The sequence below is a fragment of the Elaeis guineensis genome, chromosome 8, assembly GCF_000442705.2.
Source record: "Elaeis guineensis isolate ETL-2024a chromosome 8, EG11, whole genome shotgun sequence".
Taxonomy (NCBI): domain Eukaryota; kingdom Viridiplantae; phylum Streptophyta; class Magnoliopsida; order Arecales; family Arecaceae; genus Elaeis; species Elaeis guineensis.
In genome coordinates, this window is record NC_026000.2 from 98,285,926 (window position 1) to 98,297,167 (window position 11,242).

Here is an 11,242-nt window from a genome sequence, read left to right on the forward strand (position 1 = left end):
GTATTACTAAGTAATGAGCTTCGAATTAGAATCGGTAGTCAGTCTACTTAGAAGCTTTCTTAGAGTACACTTAAAGTTTTATAGCACTTGTGTGAGTGATAATTAACTTAGTATTTCAGTATTAACTTGTACAGGCCAATTGTATCATTTTTCATAACTTAGTTCGATTAATTTTCTATACACCCCAGATTAAACAAAGAACTAAGGTAGCTTTCACACTGTTTTTTTTTTTTTTTTTTTTTTTTTTTTTTTTTTGCTGAGCATCCTGGCCTTCCCACCACCGTTTGACGCGAATCTCAACACTTGACTTAGGTGAAGAGACCCGGTTACTAGGTTTAGGACAATCCACATTTACTCTATGTTTTGCATTTTATTTCAGGCAGGTAGCTCTTTCCTTAAATTCAAATTTCTTCAATTGGGGTGTAGAGAAAATTATCTAATTTAAATAATACTCAAATCCTTAATTGGCCTTACAATTAACACCTACTTTACCTTGTTAGTGTGCATGTGCAATTGGAAGTGCTAATAGTCTTTAAATGACCTAAGCCACCAAGAGTCTAACCAGCTAATCTTCTCCGTGACTCACTACATTAGCAAATACTTTCTAACTTACTCTTATTTCTTTTATAGATTAATTTATTTCATATATATATATATAATATTTTTATTATTATTATTTTTTTTTTTTTACATAATATATTAAATGCAAGAAATAACTCATAGTGGAAGGAAAAGGAAATGATAACACCTGATTTTGTTCAAGCTCTCCCCTCAACTTGACCGACATTGTCCCCAATGGAGTTTATCTAATTTATTTGTCCTAAGCAAACTGAAAACAAAGAAAGCATTAGAAATTAAATAAGCTGGGTTGCCTCCCAGAAGCGCTAAGTTTTATGTCTTCAGCCAGACCAAACCTCGAAGCAACTTAATCAGAATAAGTTGGTTCATAAAGAACCATGGCATCTTCAACAGTCTTGACAGGTAATTCCAAGAATGGTTTTAATCGTTGACCATTAACTTTAAAGATAACACCATTACTTGGGTTTTCAATCTCAACAGCTCCGTGTGAAAAAACTTCCTTTACTAAAAATGGTCCTGTCCATCTAGACCTAAGCTTTCCTGGAAACAGATGTAATCTAGAGTTATATAAGAGCACCTTTTGTCCGATATTGAAAGTTTTTCTTATAATTGATTGATCATGAAATGCTTTGGTTCGTTCCTTGTATATCCTTGCATTTTCATAGGCTTCATTTCTAAGTTCTTCTAATTCATTCAATTGAAGCTTCCTATGGTTTCCAGCATCGTTCAAATTTGTATTTAGTTGTTTGATGGCCCACATGGCTTTGTGTTCTATCTCAATAGGCAAGTGACATGGTTTACCAAACACAATCCTATAAGGAGACATTCCTAGATTGGTCTTGAAAGCGGTTCGGTATGCCCAAAGTGCATCAATTAATTTTAAAGACCAATCCTTTCTATTGGCATTAACAGTTTTTTCCAGGATCTGTTTGATTTGTCGGTTTGACACTTCAACTTGCCCACTAGTTTGAGGATGATATGGTGTGGCCAATTTGTGGGTGACATTATACTTTTTCATCAATGTTGGAAAAGGTCGGTTACAAAAATGGGTTCCCCGATCACTAATGATTGCCCTAGGAATACCGAAATGGGAGAGAATATTTTCTTTAAGAAACTTAATGACCATTTTGCTATCGGGTGTTCTACATGCAATTGCTTCTACCCATTTTGAAACATAATCAACTGCTACTAGAATATATTCATTTCCAAAGGAATTTGGAAATGGTCCCATGAAATCGATCCCCCAAAACATCAAAAACTTCAACTACCAAGATTGGGTTGAGTGGCATCATGTGTCGCTTGGCGATTCGGCCCATTTTCTGACATTGAGCACAATTTTTACAATATTCGTGAGCATCCTTAAACAAATTGGGCCAATAAAAATCACATTGGAGAACCTTAGCAGCAGTTTTCTTAGACGCGAAGTGACCCCCACATGCTTGATCATGACAAAAAGATAAAATATTCATGACTTCGTTATCTGGGATACACCTTCTAATAATTTGATCAGGACATTGTTTAAAAAGATAAGGATCATCCCAAATGAAATACTTCACTTGGGCAAAGAATTTATATTTATCCTGCTTAGTCCAATGAGAAGGTATCTTACCTATGGCTAAATAATTTACAATATCAGCAAACCAAGGTACAGCAGACACAGACATGAGTTGCTCATCTGGAAAAGATTCATTGATGGGTGGTTCACTAGATGGTGCGACTGGAATTCGGGACAAATGATCTGCTACAACGTTCTCAGTGCCTTTCTTGTCCCTAATTTCTAGGTCAAATTCTTGAAGGAGCAAAATCCATCTGATTAAACGTGCCTTGGCATCCTTCTTTGCTAGGAGATGTCTAATGGCTGAGTGATCGGTGTAAACAATGGTGTGGGTCCCAACCAAATAAGATCTAAATTTCTCTAAAGCAAAGACAACAGCAAGGAACTCCTTCTCAGTTGTGGTGTAGTTAAGCTGCGCATCATTTAAGGTTTTACTTGCATAATATATCACTCTAGGCAGCTTATTTATTCGTTGACCTAAGATTGCGCCCACAACATGATCGGACGCATCACACATTAATTCAAATGGTTCAGACCAGACAGGAGGATGAATGATTGGAGCTGATACAAGTGCATTTTTTAGAAATTCAAAGGATTCCAAGCACTCATGAGTAAATTCAAATTTAGTATCCTTTGCCAAAAGATTAGTCAGTGGACGTGCTACTTTGCTAAAGTTGGCAATAAACCTTCTATAGAATCCAGCATGACCTAAAAATGAACGTATTTCTTTCACAGATTTAGGTGGTGGAAGACTTGCAATTAGATCTATTTTGGCCTTGTCCACTTCAATCCCCTTTTTAGAAATGACATGGCCAAGAACTATTCCCTGTTTGACCATAAACTGACATTTTTCCCAGTTGAGAACTAGGTGCTTCTCCTTACATCGTTCTAGAACTAATTGCAGGTGATTCAGACATTCGGAGAAGGTTAGACCAAAAACAGAAAAGTCATCCATAAAAATTTCTAGAAATCGTTCTATCATATCTGAAAATATGCTGATCATGCATCTCTGAAAGGTTGCCGGTGCATTACATAGTCCAAAGGGCATTCGTCTATAGGCAAAAGTACCAAATGGACAGGTGAATGTAGTCTTTTCTTGATCTTCAGTGGCTATGGGGATCTGGTTGTAACCGGAGTATCCATCAAGAAAACAGTAAAACTCTTGTCCGGCTAGTCTTTCCAACATTTGATCAATAAATGGCAAAGGAAAGTGATCTTTCCTTGTCGCAGCATTCAACTTTCTATAGTCTATACAGACCCTCCATCCCGTTTGGGTCCTAGTTGGGATAAGTTCGTTTGCATCATTTTGGACCACTGTTACCCCAGATTTCTTGGGTACTACTTGAACTGGGCTTACCCAAGAGCTATCAGAAATAGGATAAATTATTCCACTATCTAGGAGTTTCAGAATCTCCTTTTTAACTACATCCTTCATAACTGGATTAAGCCTTCTTTGGGCTTCTCTTGTTGGTTTAGCCTCTTCCTCTAAGTATATTCTATGTTGAACTATAGAAGGGCTTATTCCTTTGATATCTGCTATGGTCCAACCTATTGCCTCTTGATTTGCTTTTAGAACTGACAATAACTCCTCCTCTTGCTTGGGATCTAGGTCTGATGCAATAATTACAGGCAAAGTTTCTTTGGGTCCTAGATATGCATACTTGAGATGTTCTGGGAGGGGCTTCAGTTCTAAAATGGGTGCTTCCTCTATCGATGGTTTAGGTGATGAGTTCACCATCTCAATGATTGGTTCAGTAGGAAGTGTCGATTCCTGATTAATCTGATTTTCTTTAAGTATTTCATTGACATCCTCAGACTCATGGATTAACCAGGGGTTAGACTCTAGGTCGACTTCATCATCACTAATGTCAATGGATTCATAAATACCATCTTGGACTACATTGACATCAGCATGAGAAGAGGATTCCTGTTCTAAGTTAAAAACATTAAGCTCAATGGTCATATTCCCAAAGGATAACTTCATTAGACCATTTCGACAATTGATTTCAGCATTGGCCGTAGCTAAGAATGGTCTTCCTAAAATGACAGGTATATGTCCTTTAGGATTCGCAACTAGCTCAGTCTCTAAAACAATAAAATCTACAGGAAAAATAAAATTTTCAACCTTTATCAGAACATCCTCGACCATTCCCTTAGGGATCCTGAGAGATCTATCGGCTAACTGTAATGTGATCCCAGTAGGTTGAAGTTTTTCTAATCCTAGTTGTTCATACACCGAATATGGAAGGATATTCACACTAGCTCCTAGATCTAGCAAGGCCTTTTTTATATTGGTTTCTCCAATAACACAAGAAATTGTTGGAGCTCCAGGGTCCTTATATTTAATTGGCACATGGCTAGATAGGTATGAACTGACACTTGCAGCCAAAAATGCTTTCTTTGGTACATTAGTGGTCCTTTTCCTAGTGCAGAGATCTTTTAAAAATTTGGCATAAGTTGGAACCTGATGGATTATATCTAAAAGAGGAATATTAACTTGGACTTGTTTAAATACCTCTAAAATTTTGTCTAAATGTTCAGATTTATTGGATTTCAGTCTGTTTGGAAAAGGAGCTCTAGGACTTTTAAGTACTGGACTAGGTGAATTTTCAGTTTCTGGTGCTTGAGGTTGAAAGGTAGTAGTTTTAGAAGGTGACTCGGCAGATGAGTCATCTATATCATCAAGTGCAACTACCTTATTGTCTATTTGTTTTCCTGATCTTAAGGTATGAATGGCATTTATACCATTAACTTGGTTTCCTTGTTGGGGTCGTGGACCATTTTGGTTCCTAGGATTTGGCTCATGTTGGCTAGGTAACCTACCATGTTCTCGTTCACTAATGGTCGAAGCCAGCTGACTTACTTGCATTTCCAGACGGGCTATAGCTTGGGTGTTATTATTTATGAGTTGACCCGTAGTTTGCATAAAGCTGGTATGTGTTTTCATCATGGCTTCTAGGCTTTTCTCTAAAGAGGTAATTTTCTTGTCATTATCATGGAAGCCTGGCGGGTTGTTCATTACTGGGTTGGACCTTAGATTTTGCTGATTGAAATTTGGATTGCCTACATTAGGATTCTGGGACCATGAGAAATTCGGGTGATTCCTCCAACCTGGGTTATATGTGGGTGCATAAGGATTGTTCAATGGTCCTTGATAGGTGGCATTCACCTGTGCACACTCATTCGAGTAGGAACATTCTTCTAAGACATGGTCTGGTGCATTGCACCCTTTACACATGGGTGCAGATATTTGATTTACATTGGCTGGTCTCTGTAATTCTAAGGCTTCCAATCTACGTGTTAAGGTTGCAATCTTGGCCTCTGATGCTAGGGTTGGTTGAATTTGATGCATTCCTCCTCTTGAAGGTGTAGCTTTATCAGGTTCCCTAGTTGTTTCCCACTGTAATTTTTCTCGGCTAGGTCTTCTAAGAATTGCCAAGCTTCAGTAGTTTCTTTGTCCATAAATTGGCCTTGGCACATGGACTCTAGCATGGTTCTTGAGTTTGAATCTAACCCCTCATAGATGATCTGGCATAGTCTCCAAGTTTCTATTCCATGGTGTGGGCATTGGGTCAAAAGATTCTTGAAACGATCAAAGTACTTCCAAAATGATTCACCAGCTAGTTGGTAAAATTGATTTATTTCATTCCTAATCCTAGCTGTTTTATGATGGGGGAAATATTTTTTTAAAAATGTTCTCACAAAGCCCTCCCAGGTAGTGACAGAATAGTTTGGCAGACTATAAAGCCACTTCTTAGCATTGTCCTTAAGGGCAAAGTTGATTAATCTAAGTTTGACCTCATCCTCTGTTAATTGCAGTTTCATGGTTGCACATACCTCCTCAAATTCTCTAATAAATATATAAGCATCCTCTAATCCTGTGAATTTTGGAAGCATATTTATGATTTGAGGTTTGATTTCAAAATTGTTAGCTGTGGGTTGTGGCAACCTGATACAAGATGGTTGGATGGAGCCAACTGGATAACACTAATCCTTAAGGGTCATGGGTTGGATTGGTTCAGCCATTGGAACAACAGGAATTGACTCAATTCTAACTAGACGACCCGACACTCTTCTCCACACACGAAGTGTACGGTTCTCAATGTTTATACAATTTTTTTTTTTTTTTAATAAAATTTTTATGTATAAGGAAAAGAAAGAAAAGAGAAAAAGTTCTAAAGAGAAGATCCTAAGGAGTCCTAAATCTAAAGAAAAGTAACCAAATTAATTTAAATTTTAAATTTTTTTTTTTTTTTCAAACAAGTGAATCAATAAATTAAACTCAATCTATCCTAGGGTTAACCTAAATCTAGACAGCTCCTAACTGTTCCAAGATGACCCTTCAAACCTTCCAAGTGGAGATTGATCAACTAGTTAGCCAGGTAAGTATAAGAGGTGGGAGGTTCACTCATCGTTGCCTTTCTAGACACCAAACGAGTTGGCCAGGCCAGCAACTGAACCAATTTAACAAACCACCCTCAGGGACTTGCCTAGACACCAACTAATCAAACAACTCAAACTTGGTAGAACTCTTAGGGTTCCTTGTCCTATTGAGCTCGAATTCCTTAAGGTTGACGTCTAATTGATTTTAAGATTAAAAGTCTAGGTAATGCAATATGATGGAGATGGTTTTTGGGCTAAGGAAGGGTAATGAAATCCCCACCTTATCTTGTTAATGGGTTGATGCCCTTAGATTAATTATGAAAATACAAATACAAATAAACAAGATGACCAAGAATGTAAAAGATTTTAATTTAGAATTTTTTTTTTTATTTTGATATTTTACTTCACGATTATGAAATGTCTTTTGTTTTGTTTTATATATATTTTTTTTTTGTGATTAAGTAAATTCAAATGATTAGGTCTAAAAGCAAAAGTAATTAACTAAAAATAATAAAAGAGAAATTAGAAGCGTACCTGAGTTTTCCAGCAATCACCAACTAAATATAGAAACCTAAAGAAAAAAAAAGAGAGTTATAACGCACGAAGAACAAATATTTGAAAATACTTTAAAACGCCAAATCCCCGGCAACGGCGCCAAAAACTTGATGTTCAAATCTTAAAATTTGTAAATAAAACCGCAAGCGCACGGTGTGCAGAGTAGCACGACCAGCGAGTACGGGTCGATCCCACAGAGACTTGGTTTTAAAAATGATTTTCAAATCTATGCTCAAGTGAGCTTTAACAAAAATCGAAAGTCGAAAGTTGTTTGCTAAAGACAATAAGACTAAGGATCTAGGGTTTTTGAATCCACTAGATCTAGATTAGGGAATTCTACCTAAAATTTTTCTTATTGATCCTAACGACTACTCCTCTTGTCTTTCCCAAGCATAGATTATGAAGGGACTAAGGCCCAACGATAACCTATCAAGATTCTTTACAGGGGAGTAGTAACTAGGATCCCTTAGGGTTTTCTCCTCCTATGCACTGAATCAAGCATGAACTATGAAGGGACTCTGACCCAACTGTAGTTCATCAAAAATTCTTGGCAAAAGAGGAAGAAAAAGAAACCCTAAGAAAAAGAAAGAACCCTATGTAAAATCCCTACTCATGATCTAGCTTCATCGCAAACCCTAGAAGGGATGCTTAGCTAGACATGATCTAATTCTACTTACAAAATTTAAATACAGAAAAATAAACTACCCTAATTTCATAAATTAAACTATCCTAATTGCATAAATTTAAACTGCATAATTTAAACTAACCTAATTGCATAAAATTAAATTGCATAAATTAAACTATCCTAATTGCAAGAAAAATAAATTGCATAATGTAAAGAGATGAAATTGCATAAAAAGAAGATTTTATATATAAAAAAAAATTATTACAAAAACCTCAAAGCTCAAGGCTTGAAAAGAGAGCTAAAAACCCCACTATCTAGGGTTACAAGCTTGATCGGAAGGAAGAATACATAAAACAAGGGCCTTTGGGGGCTTTTTATAGGCATTTGGGGGTTATAAGGTTTTCAAAACTTCCGATGTGGGACTAAGAGGTTTTAGGGGGTTTATGGTGCGCCGATGGGTCCATGGTCCATGCGCCTGTTGCTGTGGACCAGGCGGCTAACCAGATCACCAAATCAGTTGATTTTTGATCAATTTTGATCTGATTTGACTCGGGTTTGACCCAATTGAGTCTTCTTTCTTCATTCTTCAATTCCTGGGTCAATTTAACTCCATTTTGCATAAAATTTGCGCCGTTGGAATCTCTTTCCTTGTTCTTTCTATTGATGATCTCTTCTTCTGCAAAATATAATAACAAGTATCAATTTCTTAATAAAGTTAGATAATTTAGATATTAATTGATACTTTTTTTGTCAATTTGTGACATAAATCACTCCGCTTTCAGTATCAACTGCTGGTAAGCTCCATCCGGACTCCTACGAGAGCTGGACTTCACCTTTAATTTCAAATCGCAGGAGGACTTCGCCCGTGCTCTTAAGGGAGCCGAGCTTCATCTCCGACGCCAACGACTACAGCCGCAAGCAGACCCCGCCCGGACTCCTACAAGACCCGGGTTCCGCCCGCAACTTCGGCTCCGAGGGGGTTCCGCCCGGACTCCCCCGGGAGTAGGGCTCCACCCACGACCCCAACCGCCAGGAGGACCTCTCCCGGACCTCAGCAGAAATCGGGTTCCGGCCGCTGCCGAGTTTCAATCGACAGATCCATGCCCCCTGACAGGCCACCAAAACGACCACGACCCTGCTCCACTTCCTGCGGCGGACTCCACGCAGTTCCATCATTCCCTGACAGGCCGCAGTAACCATCACCGCCCTGCTCCACTTCCTGTGGCGGATTTCGCACAGCTCCACTATCCCCTGGCAGGCCACAATAACGGCCACGAACCTGCTCCACCTCCTGCGACGGATACCATGCGATTCCCCTATCCGCTGGCAAGTCACGACAACGGACGCTGCTCCACCCCTCATAACAAATTCCACGTGGCGGGCCGCGGTGATGGCCACGTGTCTGCTCCACCATCTTTCGCAATCAGTTCCCCTGATCATGGGCGGCCCACTACCAGGTGGTTACAAACATCGCCATCAATCCGTTGCCTCCTCCGCCTATAAAAGGGAGACCCAGATACGTTATTCTTTAAGCTCATTTTCCTTATCTCAAAACTCTGCTAAACTCTCCGTTCGAGCACTCCATTCTTGTTGAGGCAGAGAACTGACTTGAGCGTCGGAGGGTCTTGCCAGAGCAACCCCACCTCCGATTTAGACTTCCCTTGCAGGTCCCGGCGGCGACCGCGGCTTCCCCGACTCCAGCTTCTCCGGCGCAAGCGGATTTTTGCACCAACATGATCCAAAACTGTAAGTATCCAATAATTGAAACCCAATAAATCTAATTCATTTAGGTTATTAGTAGATAATTAATTCAAATTAATCTTATTAAATAAATAATTCAAGTAGAAAGAAGAAATTGGGTTTAACCATATGCTAACAAGATTATCCTGAACCTAATAAGATTTCTCTAAACCCAATTGAAACTTCACAGGCTCAATTGCTTATTCCAGATCTAATCCCTTTGTTGTGTGTCTCCATAGGTTCAATTCTATTTGGTAGTAAGATATATCATGATCTTTATCATAGTATCATTGAAACTCTATTCAATGGGTCAGAATGATTTTACTCTAACTCATTAAGGATTGTCGATCTTGAGCAACCCTAGTGAGCTCTCACAATCCACCAGTGACACCTAGCAGTATGTAGTAGCAATTCAGTAGAAATAAAATAGAATCTCAAGATGTAGTTTTCATATGATTCAGTCCCTTTATCGTGAGTTCGACTAGATGGTAGGTCATGGATAAATCGTCAAACCTCATAATCAATCATATGATAGATTCGATTAGCACAAGTCCAATTATGATCTTCATAAATTTTTTTTTCGTCAATCATATTGCTATGGCCATAGACTCTCAGACTTAGTTACTCAAATTTTATAGGACTACTCTTCTTGATCAAGATCGATAGATTTCATCTAGATGCACATCCTACTCCTACAGTGGACCAACTATCGACAACATCCACTACAAGATCTCAAGGCATATTTATGTGTTAGTCAAATTTTAGCAGTCTCACTACGAGCAATCATACCATCGTAGGTCAAAAGATCATTCACCCAATTACAGCATCAAGATGATCATTGACGATTGATTAAAAATCTAAGTGATCTCTCATATGATCATACTCAATACTAGTTGTTCTCTAACAACTACCAGCACTTGTCGCTTAGTGTCTCTATACTGCAGATCAGAGACTCATCTACCTCGAAGAAAGTGATCTGTGCATCGATCTATCTTGATTGATCATCATCTTTATGATGACATTATAACTGGGAGCATTTAAGAATGAATTATACATGCCTCTAATTCTCAACATCTTGAGAATGTGTATCGAAAGTATTAATTCCATAATGATTCAAAGATACATCACACTTGAATAAAAATAAAACTTACTCTTTTATTGATCAAATTAATATTTTAAGTATAAAATTATGCCTTAGAGTTATTATAATGTGTCAGCCATATTGGCTTCTATGACATACATCCAACAATCTTTCACTTGGACCAAAGTCAATTGGCCACTAATTTAAGTCCCATCTTCTTAAGATGGACTTCTATCTTTAGCTGGCTTAATTGCTTTTTCAGTGAAGTCTACTCTTCATACCTCGACATTTTTTTTTGAGATAGTCATGTATGATATGAAACTGTCGCTTAATGTGCATCGAAATTTGATGAGATCTTGGCTCCTTAACAAGTGCTATGGCTCCATTATTGTCGCAACAAAGTGGTATGACATTCGACGTCATTACCCGAAGCTCTATGATGAATTTTTTGAATCAGAAGACTTCCTTTACAGCATTCGAAGTAGTGACATATTCAGCTTCTATGGTTGAGTCTGCTATGATGGGTTGCTTGAAAACTTCCAGCTGACTATGCCACCATTGCATATGAATACATATCCTTATGTAGACTTTCAATCATCAAATCAGACATAATGTCTGAATCAGTATATCCCTCGACTTACAACTCAGAACCTTCTCCAAAAATCAAAAATAAATCTTTAGTTCTTCTTAAGTACTTAAGAATGTTCTTTAAGCTATCCGGTGC

At 38.1% G+C, this 11,242-nt stretch overlaps 1 non-coding gene across 1 annotated transcript; it reads left to right on the forward strand.

Annotated features, from left to right (window-relative positions):
* The first annotated feature begins 5,684 nt into the window (after positions 1-5,684).
* LOC140851356 (small nucleolar RNA R71) lies at positions 5,685-5,791 on the forward strand. The gene has a single exon (XR_012134108.1). It is a non-coding gene; the product is annotated as a small nucleolar RNA R71 (small nucleolar RNA).
* The last annotated feature ends 5,451 nt before the right edge of the window (positions 5,792-11,242 follow it).